Genomic DNA, 17,586 nt, shown 5'->3' with positions numbered 1-17,586 from the left:
TTTGGATGTTTTAGACTAATTTTACACTCTTGCATTGCTATGCTTTATCTTTTGTGGACTATAAATGTCCTAATGATAATAAGACTTCTTTTAAAGCGTGGTTTATCTAGTAAACATCGGCGTGATCTTCTAGCTTCTTGTCCCTTGTTTGGCGACTTGAGCGCCACTTCCGCACTCCCGCCAGGCCGCGTTGCGGTGCGGTTTCTCCATCCAAGTTTGTTAAGGTCGGTTTGTCCTCATTCCTCAGTGGTTTCTCCTCCTGTTCCCTCCATAAGTGTTTTTATAAACACCGTGGATCTAACCCTGCTAATTTATGTCCTCTAACTCCAGCTGTTTCTGTATTTTCTGATTCCTCCTCCTCACTCAGCATGGCTCTATTAAATACCCGCTCTGTTAACAATAAGCCCTTCCGGCTCAATGATCTAATTCCCTCTAAAACCCTGGATTTTCTGTTTCTGACTGAAGTTTGGCAGCAAACATCTGATTATTCTGATCTGATTGAACTCTGCCCAAGTGGTTATTCTTTTCTTAGCCAGCCCCGGGGTTCTGGTCGTGGTGGAGGCCTAGCTGTTGTTTACAGAGACCATCTTCCATGTAGCTTTACAACCTCTGGTCACTTTGCTTCCTTTGAACTGCGGCTGATTAAAGTCGGGCGTAAGGACCCGTTCTACTGTGCTGTGGTCTATCGTCCACCTGGTTCAAACAGTTCTTTCCTTCAGGAGTTTAGTGACTTTCTATCCTCCACTGTGAAGCTGTCCAGACTGGCGATTGTTTGTGACTTTAACATCCACGTTGATGATCCCTCTGATCACTTTGCCATGAATTTCTCCAGCCTTATGGGCTCCTTCAGCTTTACCCAGCATGTTTCTGGCCCCACACACACACCAGGGGGCACACTCTAGACCTTGTTTTTACCCTGAGTCTAAATGCGGACAGCGTTTATCCTGAGGACGTTTATATTTCAGATCACCATTGCATTTTCTTTAACTTGTCAGTTTCTGCATCCCCACCTCCTTCTCGCCATCTGGTTAGTTCTCGTTTTCTTAATGAGAGCACAGCTAGCAATTTTTCTGCTGCTTTTGATCCACCCTGTTCTTCTGATAACGACCCAGATTCCTTAACTTCTCAGTTTAACGAGCACTGCCTCTCCATTCTGGACAACATCTGTCCTGTCAGAACCAGATCAGTTCCTGCAGTGAACCCTACTCCCTGGTTTACTGACAGCCTTCGCAGCCTGAAGCGCCAATGCAGAAAAAGCGTTTGTGGAAGAAAACCCGTCTCCACGTCCATCTGCTGCACCGAAAGGATCTTCTGTCATCCTTTAACTCTGCAGTCAGAGATGCTAGGGTTTCCTATTTCTCCAACCTGGTGTCCCAGAGCAAAGGGAACCCCAAGGTGCTGTTTAACACCATCAGCAGCATCGTCTCTCCTGCCACTCCTACAGCCTCCATCCACTCTGTTGCAGACTGTGAGAACTTTCTGTCTTTCTTTGTGGACAAAGTCAATAAGGTTAGATCTAGCATCTCTCCTTCAGTCTTATCGCTGCCTCTCCCGACTCCAACCAGGCCCATCATCCTAGATAGCTTTGCTCCTGTTTCTTTGCCTGAGTTAACCAAACTAGTTAACTCTATGAAGACCTCTGCATGCCCCTTTTACATCTTACCCTCATCTTTGTTTAAAAGTGCTTTTCAGTCCATCGGTCCCAGCGTGCTCTCTATAATTAATGCTTCTCTGGTTTCTGGTCAGGTCCCTGCTTACTTTAAGAATGCTGTAATCCACCCGCTTCTTAAAAAACCGAGTCTGGACCCCTCACTCCATAGCAGCTTCAGACCCATCTCTAAACTTCCGTTCATCTCCAAGATCTTGGAAAAGGTTGTGTTTAAACAACTCACAGCTGCTCTTGATGAACATAACATCTATGATTGTTTACAGTCAGGTTTTCGTAGAGCTCATTCTACTGAAACAGCTCTTCTTAGGGTCTCTAATGACCTTCTGACCAACAGTGATGCAGGGGACTGTTCTGTTCTGGTCCTGCTGGACCTGACTGCAGCCTTTGACACTGTTGACCATCACCTGCTACTGGAGGCGGAGAGACTGGGTCGGCATATCAGGAACTGCTCTGGAGTGGTTCTCCTCTCATCTGTCTGAGCGCTCCTTTTCTGTGGCCGTCTCCATGTTTACGTCCTCCACCACCTCCCTTACTCATGGCGTCCCACAAGGTTCTGTGCTGGGGCCTCTGCTCTTCCTCCTCTATCTGCTTCCTCTTCAGCACATCCTGAGCTCCTTCAAAGGAATTTCCTACCATCTTTATCCAGATGACATCCAACTGTACATCTCCTTTAAGCCCCATGAGATGTCTAAGCTGCAGCTGTTACACACCTGCTTAGACTCTATCAAAGCCTGGATGGCTGGGAGCTTTCTACAGCTGACTGAGATCCTCATCTGTGCCCCAGACAAGCTGGTTCCCAAAATCAGAGACTCTCCTGGTCAGCTTGCTTCTCACACCAAACCTTCCGTCAGGAATCTTGGCGTGACCTTTGACCCAGTTCTCACCCTGGATTCTCATGTCAGTTCTCTTGTTCGCTCTTCCTTCTTCCATCTCAGGAACATTGCTAAGCTGAGTCCCATTCTGTCCCACTCTGAACTTGACTGTTCTCCACACCTTCATCTCCTCATGCTTAGACTACTGTAACTCTCTTTTCACGTGTCTGAGCAGAACCTCCCTGAACCGTCTACAGGTGGTTCAGATTGCCTGTGCTCGGCTTCTGCCCAAGTCCTCCAAACACATCCACATCACCCCGCTTCTCCTCCAGCTTCATTGGCTGCCAGTCAACTTCAGGGTTCATTTCAAGACCCTGGTCTGGTCTATAGGGCCTTACATGGACAAGCACCATCTTACATAGGTGATCTTCTTAGTCCCTACACCCCCAGCAGGTCCCTGAGGTCCAGTGATCAAAGCCTACTGGTTGTGCAGCGCACCAGGCTAAAGACCAAAGGTGACAGATCATTTGCTGCTGTGGCTTTTGTATGACCTTCTTCAACCACTCTCTCTCTCCCCACCTATTCCACCTTCCTCAGGATCCACTGATTTCCCTCTTTCCTATTCACTCTCTCTTTCTTACATTTTTTAAATCACAATTGTCTATTTTTTGCTCATTTTAAATATATTTTAACCATTTTCTAATTTTTTTAAAATATTTTTACATTTTTTGTTTTTGTGAAGCGCCTCGTGATTTTTATCTTAAGAGGCGCAATAGAAGTGATATTTTCTTCTTCTTCTTCTTCTTCTTCTTCTTCTTCTTCTTCTTCTTCTTCTTCTTCTTCTTCTTCTTCTAATGGGATCAATGGGTGTTTGAAGTGTCTGAGAAAATAAAAGAATACAAATAAAACCCTCTTGAGTCATTTATAAAATAAACCATTACACACATTTTAATCCAAACGTTTAAAAAAACCACTCAACTCAGCATTTGTTTGCTTTGTCTCATCCTGTGAACCTGAAAAAGCTGTCTGGCATGAACAATAAAGAGTGTGGAAATACTTCAGCTGCATGCAGAGCCTGTCTAACTGAACATGCAGAGAGAGAGACAGCAGCAGGCAGATGGTGCAAAGATCCTCAGAGATGTTGGGCGTAGCTAAGATTCACTGCAAGCTCCAGAGGGACAGGATCCAACTCTCAAGCAGTGAAATATCTGACCCAAGACTTCAAGGAGAAGCTGTTTGGAGAGAGGACAGCTGATGACTGATCTGAAGCTGTGCCCTCATAGGCTTCAGTGAACTGGGATCTAATTCCTACAAGGTTTGAGGGTTTACCTGACCCACTGCGAGTGCTCCATTTACAGACTTGAAGTCGGAAAAATCTGTTTTAATAACTTATTTCTGCTAGAAACTAAAATATAAGGATGGAAAAAACTTTTCTGTGAGGTTTATGTAAATAAAGGCCCTCGTTTATATTTTTGTTTATCCATTTCCAAAAGAGTGGTGCTCCACTGCAGGATGTAAGAAATAAGTTTGTTATTCCCGAATCTTAACAGGAATAACAAAATCCTGAAGGGAGAATTGTTGATTTTTATATTCATTAACATTCAAGTATGCTTAAATGGGATGTTAGGAGGGCACAAAAAAGAACGCTCATGCAGGAAGAGATTTAGTTTGTTCAACTTTTTTAAAATTGCAAATGAAAAATTTCCAAGGAATTGTGCTCCAATTCAAAATTCATCAGCGAGAATGCTACCAGGACACACACACACACACACACACACACACACAGTCATGGTCTGCATTCTGCGTCTCCCTCATGTGTCTCCTTGTGTTCTCCATCCCTCTCTAGGTTCCCCTTATGTGTCTCCTTGTGTTCCTCGTGTGTCTCCTTGTCTGCATCCCGCCTCATGTGCTCCTTGTGATCCCCAACCCCTCCAGGTGTCCCTCTAGAACCCCCCTCATGTCTACCCAAGCTTCCTGTGCCACTTTTTGTCCCTAGCTCCCTCCCAGTCTCCCTCAGGTCTCCCCTAGTCACCCCTCTGTAGTTTTTCTATAGGTTCAGCTTTTTCATTTTATTAGTCTCCTTTAGTGTGTGTTTCCTTCCCCACGTGTTAATTAGTCTCCCTCACTCCTCAAGTCATTAGTTATTTACTCTTTGGTTCTCTTGTGCCCTTAGTCTTTTAGGTTTATTATTTATTTAGAGATTCATAGGTTAGGGTTTATCCCCTCTGCTTGGTTTTCCCTTCCCATTTAGTTAACTGATCTCACCAGTCTCCCCTTAGTTCTCTCTCCCCACGCACCTGCTCCTTGTCTCCCAATCACCCAGTCCCTGTGTATATAACCCTGTCTGTGTCTCATTGTTTTGTCGGTCCATTGATGTTTGTCAGCGTGCTTTGTCCCCCCACTAGGTCTCTGCTCATGAGTGAGCTTTTGGTTTTGTCTTTCAGTTTAGATATCAGGTTTGGCTTCCTGCTTTTTTGGATTTTTTGTTCCCCATCCTAATAAAAGGTATTTTGACTTTTACAAATCGCTCCTACCTCGTGTTGTGTGGTGTTCTGCATCTTGGGTCCTAACCTCCCCCTACTCGCATTGTGACACGCACACACACTCTCTCTCTCTCTCTTAGTAAGAACCATCCATTGACTTCTGTTTGTTTTTGTGACTGGATAATGCCTAACCCATACCCTATCCATAACCAATGCAGATCTAAAACTTAATTCACACCATACCCCTAAAACCAACTGTCTCGTCTCGTCTTCCTCCGCTTATCCGGGTCCGGGTCGCGGGGGCAGCATCCCAATTAGGGAGCTCCAGGCCGTCCTCTCCCCGGCCTTGTCCACCAGCTCCTCCGGCAGGACCCCAAGGCGTTCCCAGACCAGAATGGAGATGTAACATCTCCAACGTGTCCTGGGTCGACCCGGGGGCCTTCTGCCGGCAGGACATGCCCGAAACACCTCCCCGGGGAGGCGTCCAGGAGGCATCCTGACCAGATGCCCAAACCACCTCAACTGGCTCCTTTCGATCCGGAGGAGCAGCGGTTCTACTCCGAGTCCCTCCCGAATGTCCGAGCTCCTCACCCTATCTCTAAGGCTGAGCCCGGCCACCCTACGGAGGAAACTCATTTCGGCCGCTTGTATCCGCGATCTCGTTCTTTCGGTCATTACCCAAAGCTCATGACCATAGGTGAGGATTGGGACGTAGATCGACCGGTAAATCGAGAGCCTGGCTTTCTGGCTCAGCTCCCTCTTCCCCACGACAGATCGGCTCAGCGTCCGCATCACTGCAGACGCCGAACCAATCCGCCTGTCGATCTCCCGATCCCTCCTACCCTCACTCGTGAACAAGACCCCGAGATACTTAAACTCCTCCACTTGAGGTAGGACCTCTCCCCCAACCCGGAGGTGGCAAGCCACCCTTTTCCGGTCGAGAACCATGGTCTCAGATTTGGAGGTGCTGATCCTCATCCCAGCCGCTTCACATTCGGCCGCGAACCTACCCAGCAAGAGCTGAAGGTCAGAGCTGGATGAAGCTAGGAGAACCACATCATCCGCAAAAAGCAGAGACGAGATTCTCCTGCCCCCAAACTCGACACACTCCACACCACGGCTGCGTCTAGAAATTCTGTCCATAAAAGTGATGAACAGAACCGGTGACAAAGGGCAGCCCTGGCGGAGTCCAACCCTCACTGGGAACAGGTCCGACTTACTACCGGCTATGCGGACCAAACTCACGCTCCTCTGGTAAAGGGACTGAATGGCCCTTAACAGAAAGCCACCCACCCCATACTCCTGGAGCGTCCCCCACAGGGTGCCCCTGGGGACACGGTCATAAGCCTTCTCCAAATCCACAAAGCACATGTGGATTGGTTGGGCAAACTCCCATGCCCCCTCCATCACCCTTGCAAGGGTATAGAGCTGGTCCACAGTTCCACGGCCAGGACGAAAACCACATTGCTCCTCCTCTATCTGAGATTCAACTATCGATCTGACCCTCCTCTCCAGTACCTTGGAGTAGACCTTTCCAGGGAGGCTGAGGAGTGTGATCCCCCTATAGTTGGAACACACCCTCAGGTCACCCTTCTTAAAGATGGGGACCACCACCCCGGTCTGCCACTCCCTAGGAACTGCCCCCGATGACCACGCAATGTTGTAGAGACGTGTCAACCATGACAGCCCTACAACATCCATAGCCTTGAGATACCCAGGGCGAACCTCATCCGCCCCCGGGGCTCCGCCGCTGTGTAGTTGTTTGACTACCTCAGCAACTTCTGCCCCCGAGATCGGACAGTCCATCCCCAGGCCTCCCAGCTCTGGTTCCTCCTCGGAATGCGCATTGGTGGGATTGAGGAGCTCCTCAAAGTATTCCTTCCACCGTCCGACTATAGCCTCAGTTGACGTCAGCAGCTCCCCATCCCCACTGTAAACAGTGTGAGCGAGTTGCTGCCTTCCTCTCCTGAGGCGCCGGACAGTTTGCCAGAACCTCTTTGGAGCCGATCGATAGTCTTTCTCCATGGCCTCACCAAACTCCTCCCATGCCCGAGATTTTGCCTCGGCAACTGCCACTGCTGCACCCCGCTTGGCTATCCGGTACCTGTCTGCTGCCTCCGGAGACCCACAGACCAGCCACGCCCTGTAGGCCTCCTTCTTCAGCCTGACGGCTCCCCGAACCTCTGGTGTCCACCAGCGGGTACGGGGGTTGCCACCACGACTGGCACCGGCCACCTTACGACCACAGCTAGCAACAGCCGCCTCGACAATCGCAGAGTGGAACAAGGCCCACTCGGACTCAATGTCCCCCACTGCTCTCGGGACGTGGTCAAAGCTCTGCCGGAGGTGGGAGTTGAAGACCGTCTTGACAGGTTCTTCTGCCAGGCGTTCCCAGCAGACCCTCACTATGCGTTTGGGTCTGCCAGGTCTACGCGGCATGTTCCCTTGCCATCTGATCCAACTCACCACCAGGTGGTGATCAGTTGACAGCTCCGCCCCTCTCTTCACTCGGGTGTCCAAAACATACGGCCGCAGGTCAGATGATACGACTACAAAATCTATCATCGACCTGTGACCTAGGCTGCCCTGGTACCAAGTGTACCGGTGGGCATCCTTATGTTCGAACATGGTGTTCGTTATGGCCAAACTGCGGCTTGCACAGAAGTCCAATAACGAAACACCGCTCGAGTTCTGATCAGGTGGGCCGTTCCTCCCAATCACACCCCTCCAGGTCAAGCTGTCATTGCCCACGTGAGCATTGAAGTCCCCCAGCAGGACAATGGAGTCCCCTGATGGAGCACTATCTAGCACTCGTCCCAGGGACTCCAAAAAGGGTGGGTACTCTGAACTGATATTTGGCCCATAAGCACAAACAACAGTCAGGACCCGTTCCCCGACCCGAAGGCGCAAGTAAGCTACCCTTTTGTCCCCCGGGGTAAACCCCAACACACAGGCAGAGAGTCTCGGGGCTAACAAAAAGCCAAACCCAGCCCTCCGCCTCTCACCCGGAGCAACTCCAGCAAAGTAGAGTGTCCAACCCCTCTCCAGGTCTCGGGTTCCAGAGCCAATGCTATGTGTCGAGGTGAGTCCGACTATATCTAGCCGGTACCGCTCAACCTCTGCCACAAGCTCCGGCTCCTTCCCCGCCAGCGAGGTGACGTTCCATGTCACCAACTGGTGAATAAAAAAAGGTGAGGGCCACAAAAATGTCCTTGCATAAAAATGAGTCCACTCAGTTGGTTAAAAACTAATGATGGTCCTCAGTAGGTGAGCACAAGAACACACACACACACACACACACACACACACACACACACACACACACATGTATTTATGTGTATGTGTGGACCTCCATTGGCTTCCATTCATTTTAGTGGATCAGCTATGCCTAACTCATACCCTAGCCTTAACCAGTGGGGTTCTAGTCCTAACCCCAAACTAAACTAACCTAAATGAAGAGTTTATTTACATCATACCTCTGAAGTAGGGATGCACAATATATCGGCATCAATATCGATATCAGCCGATGTTAGTCATTTTTAACATATTGGTATTTCTCCGATAAATAAAACTGGGCAGATATTAACAACCAATATTTTTTCCATGATGTTTCCATTTGTTTATCTGTTTGGGGTGGGGTGGGGGTATGTGTATTTGTTTAGTCATGTGACTGTTTAAGGATTCAAAAGATTCAAAAGCCTTTATCGTCATCTGCACAGTAAAGAAACATTTTCCCGTACAATGAAATTCTTACTTTTCTACCTGCCCTAGATGCCAAATATAAAAGTATAAAAATTTTAAATGGAAAAGAAAGAAGAAGAAAGAAGCATGCAAAAATTTATAATAAAATATGTTAAAAAGCTTTACAGATAGTGATTGTAATCATCTCAGAAGCATAAATGTGTGTGGTGTTTGTACCAAATAATGAAAATTCAGCTTTAATAATTTTCATTCTATACAAAATCTTCTGATTTTAGAAGCATCAGTGTCAGTATATCGGTATTGGCAAATATCGCCAATCAGCCACAACAGTGATATTAATATCGGATACTGGTATCAGCCCAAAATTTTCATATCAGTGCATCACTACTTTAAAGCCAAGTATTAGGGTGCTTAGCATTGTGTGGACCAGCAAAATGTCTCCACAATGTAAAAAATGTCCACATGTTACAGGTTAAAGTTAAAATTTGTCCACTTAAACATAATAAAGACAAGTACACACACACACACACACACACACACACACACACACACACACACACACACACACACACACACACACACACAGCAGCAGCACAACCAATGTACACATGCTTAATCTTTAACTGGTTCAGTAATTTTACATGCATGCCGTAACCTGCAGGTTGAGAAACAGAAACACGCTGACTTTAGTTGGTGAACGCAACACGTCTTCCTTACCTGTTCACATGACTGAAAGGACATCCCTACTGCTGAATTCTGCTTTGCTGACACCAGTTGTCACGATACAAAACATAAATATGACCACACCCTCCAAGTTCTCGGCCTCCACCCAATCCTCTACAAATCTTCCATAAGCCGGTGACACAGAGTTGCTTTGAAAGATCAGACTTTGCACACCTGAGGCTTTCTTTTTTCTTTTTTTGCACAACTAACCAACTTTGTTTTGAAGATGGGTTAAAAGGACATTAAGAAATCGCCTTAAATGTTGTAGTTGCATCAGATCTTAAAATGGAGAGGAGTCAGACTCAGAGTTCAGAAGTGTCTTGATGGAGAAGATCTATGTGTCAGGTACGATCGGCTGAGCAGGAGTGTGGCTTTGAGACCCAGGCGCGGAGAGACTGGTGTTTGGTCGTGACTGATTACAGCGTGGGAAGTTCTCTTCCCGGATGGTCTTTAGAGTTGGCAGATTAGGCTAGTTGTTTTTAGAATGGGTTGGCGTCTATCGTGAGATGATGACTGAGTGCTGGCTCAGCTGTGACAAGTCCTTAAATAGGCTCAGCGGGATGACGTCACCGGGTAGCGTCGGTGGCAGGGATGCTGGGAAATGGAATGCAGTGATTAGATTAGATGTAGAGAGCCAAACCCGGTCACCAGGCTGGAACACAGGGCCGGGCCGGTGACGGCGACAATGTTGTCGGGAGTATTCCGTATTAGCCCGGGTGATGGCAGCGCGAGCTCTGATCCAAGCGATACGGCAGCTGCGGACCATGTCCTGAGCCGCCGGAACCTCCACCTCCGGCACCTGATGGTCGAAAAGAGGGGGCTGGTATCCACAACAGGTCTCGAAGGGTGATAGACCCGTGGCAGAGGACGTCTGGAGGTTGTGAGAGAGCTCCGCCCACAGGAGGTAACGGGGCCAGGTGGACGGTTGAGATGAGGCGAAGCAGCGTAAGTAGCGCCCGAGCTGCTGGTTTGCCCTCTCCGTCTGACCATTAGTCTGGGGATGATAACCTGACGAAAGACTGGCGGAAGCGCCCACCAACCGACAAAAAGCCTTCCAGAACCGTGAGATGAACTGGGGTCCTCTGTCAGACACCACGTCCTGGGGAAATCCGTGGAGCCTCACCACATGATTGAGGAGGAGTTCCGCTGTTCTCTTAGCCGTGGGGAGCCCTGCCATAGCCACTAAGTACACAGCTTTCGAAAAGCAGTCGGTGATGGTGAGGATGGTGTCCAGGTGGTCAGCAGCGGGGAGCCCCGTGACAAAGTCCACAACTATGTGCGACCACGGCCGTTTGGGCACAGGGAGCGGTTGTAATTCCCCGGCTCCAGGTTGGGTGGAGGACTTAGACCGGGCGCAGGTGTCGCATGCAGCGGTGTACTCGCGCACGTCCTTTCTCATAGAGGGCCACCACAGGGCCCGGCGGAGGAACTGGAGGGTACGAGCCTGGCCTTGGTGTCCCGCGAGCCGTGAACTATGCCCCCACCTCAAGGCCTCCTGTCGGCACACGGCCGGAACGTAAAGGCGGTTAGGAGGTGTCTCTGGGGGCGCCGGGTCAGCCGGGAGGGCCGCCCGGATGGAGGCTTCCAGAGGCTATTGCAGGGCGGCCAAGAACCGTTCGGTCGGGAGGATGGACAACGGTTCAGGAGGCCTGGGGTCCTGGGTGTGCTGATGGGAAAGGGCATCTGCCTTGAGGTTTTTTGAGCCGGGGCGGTAGGTGATGTGAAAGTTATAAGGCTCGAAAAAGAGGGTCCACCGGGCCTGACGAGGGTTGAGTTGGCGAGCGGTCTGAATATGGATGAGGTTCTGATGATCAGTCCAGAATAGAAAAGGAGTAGGAGTACCCAGGAGCCACTGTCACCACTCTTCCAGGGCCCACTTTATCGCCAACAGTTCCCAGTCCCCGACCCCATAGTTCTGCTGAGTAGGAGAGAACTTCCGGGAAAAGTATGCGCAGGGGTGGAGTTTGGAGTCCAGGCCCCGTTGTGATAGTACGGCTCCCGTGCCCATCTCAGAGGCGTCTACCTCCACAACGAAGGGCCGTGTTAGGTCCGGGTGGAGGAGGATGGGTTTGCTTACAAAGCGGCGGACCAGATCATGGAAGGCGGCAACAGCCTCAGGGGGGAGGCTGATTGGTTGTCTTAGTCAGGGAAGTTAACGGTGATGCCAGGGCACTGAAATTGCAGATAAACCGGTGATAGAAGTTGCAGAACCCCAGGAAACTCTGCAGCTGCTTCAGGATCTTAGGTAGTGGCCACTGCGCTACCGCCTGAACCTTCTGTAGGTCCATGCGTAGGCCCTGGGAGGAGATGATGAACCCCAGAAACGAGGTGGACTCCTGGTGAAAGGCACACTTCTCCAGTTTACAGAATAAGTCATGCTCCAGGAGGCGTGACAGAACGGCTCGAACATGCTGGGTGTGTTCCTCGGCAGTGCGGGAGTAGATGAGGATGTCGTCTAAACAAACAAAAACCCAACGGCCCAGCATGTCACGGAGGACATCAGTGATGAAACGCTGAAAAACGGCAGGGCTGTTGCAGAGGCCGAAGAGCATGACCAGGTACTCATAATGTCCAGTGGGTGTAATAATTGCGGTTTTCCACTCCTCTCCTTCCTTTATGCGGATGAGGTTGTATGCACTGCGGAGGTCCAGCTTTGTAAACAGTGTGGCTTGGGCGGTGGCGTCCAAAGCCCTGCTCATTAAAGGAAGAGGATGGCAGTCCCTGATGGTGATCTTATTTAACCCATGATAGTCTATACAGGGCCGGAGGTCTCCCTCCTTCTTCTTCACAAAGAAGAACCCTGCCGCTCCAGGAGACGTGGAATGGCGGATGAACCCCTTCTGGAGAGCCTTGTTGATATAAGCGTCCATCGCCTGGGTCTCTGGCGGGGAGAGCGAGAACAGCCGACCCCGAGGCGGGGTGGTTCCGGGCTGGAGCCTGATCTCCAGATCGTAGGGTCGATGAGGAGGCAGCCTGGTGGTAGGCTCCTTTGCAAACACCCGAGCCAGAGCGTGGTATTGGGGTGGAAGGAGGGTTAAATCCACGTCCTTGGGTGGTGTCGCCCTAGGCTGTGATCCTGGAGATGGACGGGGAAGGCGACAGTTAACACCCCACGCCATGACTTTACTGGCGGACCAGGAGATGTGAGGGTCGTGGAGGCGGAACCAGGAATGACCCAGAATGAGAGGAGACGTGGGGGCGTGAATGACCAGGAAATGAAGGGTCTCCACGTGTTCCTCAATGGTCATCCGGAGGTTCTGGGTTCGGTGCGTGATCGGATATGGCATGAGAGGGCGACCGTCCACTGAGGTGACGGGAACGGGGTGGTCGAGGAGAGTGAGTGGAATCTTGAGCCGGTTGACCAACCCCTGGCCGATAAAGCTTTCCGCAGCTCCGGTGTCGAGGAGAGCCACCAGGGGGATCGGTCCTTGGTTCAACTGGAAGGAGACCGGGAGGGTAGTGTGATGAGGAGCTGCATGAGTGGAAACTCCAGGTGAGACAGTTCCTACACCGACCCGGAGGAACCGTTTCCCGGGCGTATGGGGCATGTTGCCCGGGGATGGCCCAGATCCCCACAATAGGCGCATCTTCCCTCCCGAAAACATCTTGCCCGTTCCTCTGGGGGCAAATGACCCAGTTGCATGGGTTCCTCTGTGTGTTGGTTCTCCTGATGGCGGGGGAACGTTCTGGGTTGTACGGGAACCGCCCTCGCTCCTGGTCTGGTGAGAAGGCAGAGAACCAGCTGGAGAGTCAGGTCCACAGCCTGGTCAAGGGAGGTCGGGGCCTCGTGTCCGATCATGCCCTCACGGATGCGGGGTGACAATCCCTCCAGGTACACAGCCTTCACCGCGGCATCACCCCAGATCAGACAGGCAGCGGTGGTCCGGAAGCGTGACGTGTACTCGGCCACGGTCTGAGAGCCCTGCTGAAGCTGGAGCAGGCGTGTCTCGTCTGCGACCTCGCTGCTGGGATGCACAAATGCCTAAATGCCTTCTTCAGTTCCTTCACGAAGGTTTCATAATCATTGCACACGGAAGACTTCTGGTTGTACAGAGCAGCCGCCCATTCACCGGCTCGCCCCATCAGCAGGGAGGTTAACAGGGCAACGCGAGAGCAGGAAGTCGGGTAGCGTGCCGGCTGACACCCAAAAGTTATTGACAGGACGGCCAACATGCCCTCCGGGGATACTTTAGTCCCATCCCATTTGTCGGGGAGACTTAGACACGGCTCCACAATGTTAGGAGTGGCAGATGACTGACGTTGGAGTGCCGAGGAGAGTTGGACGACCAGTTCAGTGACAGAATCTAGTTTGGATGCTTGGCAATCCATAACAGCACGAAGCTGGTTGTTCTCTATTCGAAGTTGGGCGTTGTCCGCCTCCTGGCGTTCTACACGGCTGAGCAGCTGTGCAACGTCTGCTCGCAGCTGTGCGATCTCCGCTGGGTCTACTCGAGACTCAGTCATCCTGTCAGGTACGATCGGCTGAGCTGGAGTGTGGCTTTGAGACCCAGGCGCGGAGAGACTGGTGTTTGGTCATGACTGATTACAGCGTGGGAAGTTCTCTTCCCGGATGGTCTTTAGAGTTGGCAGATTAGGCTAGTTGTTTTTAGAATGGGTTGGCGTCTATCGTGAGATGATGACTGAGTGCCGGCTCAGCTGTGACAGGTCCTTAAATAGGCTCAGCGGGATGACGTCACCAGGTAGCGTCGGTGACAGGGATGCTGGGAAATGGAGTGCAGTGCCAGCCAGGCCCGCAGAGGAGGTTAAGAGGAGTTCATGACACTATGCTAAGTATGGAACCATCCAGATCGCTTGCTCATTTCTCTGCTTCAGTTAACCAACAATTTTTTATTTTTTTTTTGTTAAGACTGAATGGATCCTACGAGGCTCCTTCTGACTTTATATCTGTTTTGGTCATATTTTCAAAATAACATTAAAAGTACTAATACATCATGTCATGGCACGATCATTGGGCTCTTGTAAAGCAGTTTGAGCCCTAGACATTTTATAGTTTGCTAAATTAAGAAAGAAGAAGAATTTTACTGTAAAATATCACAAAACTGCATCATGTCACAGATTACCTTCTTGGTTGGCTGGTGAGTTGTCAGTTATTCTCCTTTCAAAAAAGCTAAAGAAGGATGTGGTCTCGTAGTCTTTGCTTAGAATCTGCAAGCCCACAGGGTTGTCTAGCCTGCGCCAAACATTTGTAATTCGACACAGACTGGCAAAATTCAGCAGCATTCTAATCCAGTAACAGGATAACCCAGAAGTTATTTCTTGTACCCTTAAGCCACATTTTTGTTTTACTATAAGTAGACTTGAGGCTATGTTGAGCTAAAGTTGAGCTAACAATGCTAACGGTGAATTAGAAACAAACAGTTGGCTCTAAAATATCTCAAGCTACTTTTAAAATGACCAACAACTCGATATTACAGTGAAATGTATATTTATGCACTTATTAACTGACTGTGTATAACTAGCCTTAGCTTGTCATCTAGAATTTTCTAGAGCTGAGCCGTAATTGGCAACAGCCACGAAAAACTCACAAGAGTGAAAAAGTTTGTTTTGAAAATGGACTGGAGCAACCAAATTTGACCACAAGAGGCAACTTCTCCTTCATTCTTAAACGGTGCTCCTCATTTTTATGTTTACTCAAATAGATTGGTTGCGGTGGCCTAGGGTTAGGGTTAGGCCCCAAATGCTAACCAGTTATAAATGCACATGCAATGATTATGCTCTAAGAATTTTATCAAAATCCATGAAGTATTTTTTTAGTTTTTTTCCTGAAACTAAAGACAGACACAGATAAAATACATCAACTGCAGTTGACAAAAAGTTTTCCTAGAAATTTACAAAACAATCCCAAGTTTATATGGAACCACTGTCATCTTCCCATTTTTTTGTCCTTAAAACAAACAAGGTGCTAATGAGAAGGTTTGATGATGTTCTGTGGTATCATAGGTTTTGTTGCTGGGGTTTTCTATCTCTGAGATAAAAGGAGAGGGGGCTAAACTGTTGTTCAGCCACAATAACTAGTTGAACAAGTGATAGATTTTCCTTTTACTGATGACAAAACAAGACATCTAAAAATAGGCAAAAGTCACTCACAAATTTAAAGTATTTGGTTTTTTTTGTGGTATTTTTCTTCTTTATTTTTAAATTAAAATACTAAGAAGTTATTTATATAGCACTTTTCGCAGATACAAATCACAAAGTCACAAAGTGCTTCACAAACAAAAACAAACAATGGAGACAATGAATGACAAACATCATAACAATTTTAATACCGGTCACTCCAAGTTCAACATGTAGGATGATTGCGAACATAGTTTTCTACACCTAGCTTCTGATAAAAAATAAATAAATAAGGAAGCGCTCAGATTTGAAAAGCCTGACACTTCTACGTCAAGCTGTTGCTTGTACTCACCCATCTTGGCTTGCAACATGGAAGGCTGTTGTTGTTTTAGCATCCAGAGAGCAGAGAACGTCTCCGCTAGTAGAAGCTAACTATTAGCAACACCGCCACACAGCAGAACTCCACCAGGCTTCTGTTATTTGTTGAGATAAAACATACACATTGCTTCATCCAAACCGAGGCAAGATGTCCAAATATCAGGAAATGAGACTCCAAATCCTGGTGTCAAAATCTCAGCTTTGATGTGGCTTACTTCTAGTTCCTAGAAATGGTGCACCATTGTTTTTTGCCCTTTGAGAACGAATTACAAGGCATTCATTCCTACTGGAGAAGACTGTAAATGTGTTTATTAAATGAGTGCTCAACACCTTTAAGCGCCTGTTGAGTCTAGTTAAGTCTGCTTTCTAAAAACTCTCAGCTGCTGATGTTTTTCGTGATGTGTAGAAGAATTAAACTAGTTCAACATCAAATTGTTTGCATTGAATTGAAGCAATACATTCCTACTCCCCTCCCTCTTAAACCTGTCATATTATATCATTTTGAGAGAAGATTTTGTCATCTGATAAATGCTTTTTCTTGACTTAGAACATAAATATTGATCCCTCTCTTAAAAATGGGGTCTATTCCATTTTTAAACACAAATCCAGAACTTTTTGATGTTACTTTTTTGCATTTTTGTGCACTTGGTTTTCTCTTTTAGGTTATGAACACCAGTCCTTGGATAAAGAGCCCGTCTAACGCTGAACAAACCCACGTTTAGGCTTTAGTTCCCGTGAAACGCCAGCAGATGTCACAGCTCTCACAGATTTGGGTTGTTCCTGTTTCTGCTCACTGTGGCTTGGGGCCAAACTCCTGATGTGCTTGCAGCAGCATGGTTTTTCAGCTCACTGAGAGCTATGCTGCAGTCATTTCCTGCCTTGGTGGCTTTGGGTCTATTTCCTCTTTTGTGAAGTTTATACTTGCTGCCAGCTGCCATTTTCCCCCAGTGACCACACAGAAGACAGTAACTCTTAAAAGAATGCACATTTCAACTGAACTTTTCTTCCTTGATGAGCAATCTGTTGACCAAGTGGTGCACATGGGTGACTCTTTGGTATGTCACATGATCAAATGATTGCAGTGTTGGCACACAAGCTACGACGTGTGCTCATATAAGGCAAGCTGCTTTATATTCCGGATGTGGGGAGGGACTCTCGACTCTAAACCGTAAATCCACATAGAGGAAGAGAAGCGGCTGCTGATGATAAGGCAGAGTGTCTGCAAACATATAAATAGTATCAGTGAAGAAAGGTCTTGAATCTCCACCAAAATTACAGGTCTAAAAGATCCCAACTGTGTGTGACACCAAAGAAAGATCTACTCCCTATGAGAGCTGCAAATCTAACACATGCAAGGTCACGGGTTTCCTAAAGGTTAGGGGTAATTATAAAGAACTATGAAGCAAAGAATAAGAAGAAGTCATAGAACAGTTTCTAAAGTTTGTAACAAAAGTGAGAAAACATGGAGTTTTGGTACAATTATGACCCCTAACTAATTGATTTTCTAAGAAAAAAAGTCATTTGATGAACTGTGAACTTGTCCAAAGTGCACCAACAAGTCCAACGAGCTTTGTAGGCTAAAGTTAAACCACATGGACATCAATTAAGTCATAAAATGAAAGTTTTTCCATGTAAACATAGTTTGAGAATACAGTTAACTAGATTAAGACATTTACTTGGAGCTTATTTTGTAGTTACTTTCATGTAAAGCAGAATTATTCAGTTTAAGGTGTTTAATTTGTGG

This window comes from Nothobranchius furzeri, chromosome 12, assembly GCF_043380555.1.
Source record: "Nothobranchius furzeri strain GRZ-AD chromosome 12, NfurGRZ-RIMD1, whole genome shotgun sequence".
NCBI lineage: Eukaryota > Metazoa > Chordata > Actinopteri > Cyprinodontiformes > Nothobranchiidae > Nothobranchius > Nothobranchius furzeri.
This window is presented reverse-complemented; position numbering follows the sequence as displayed.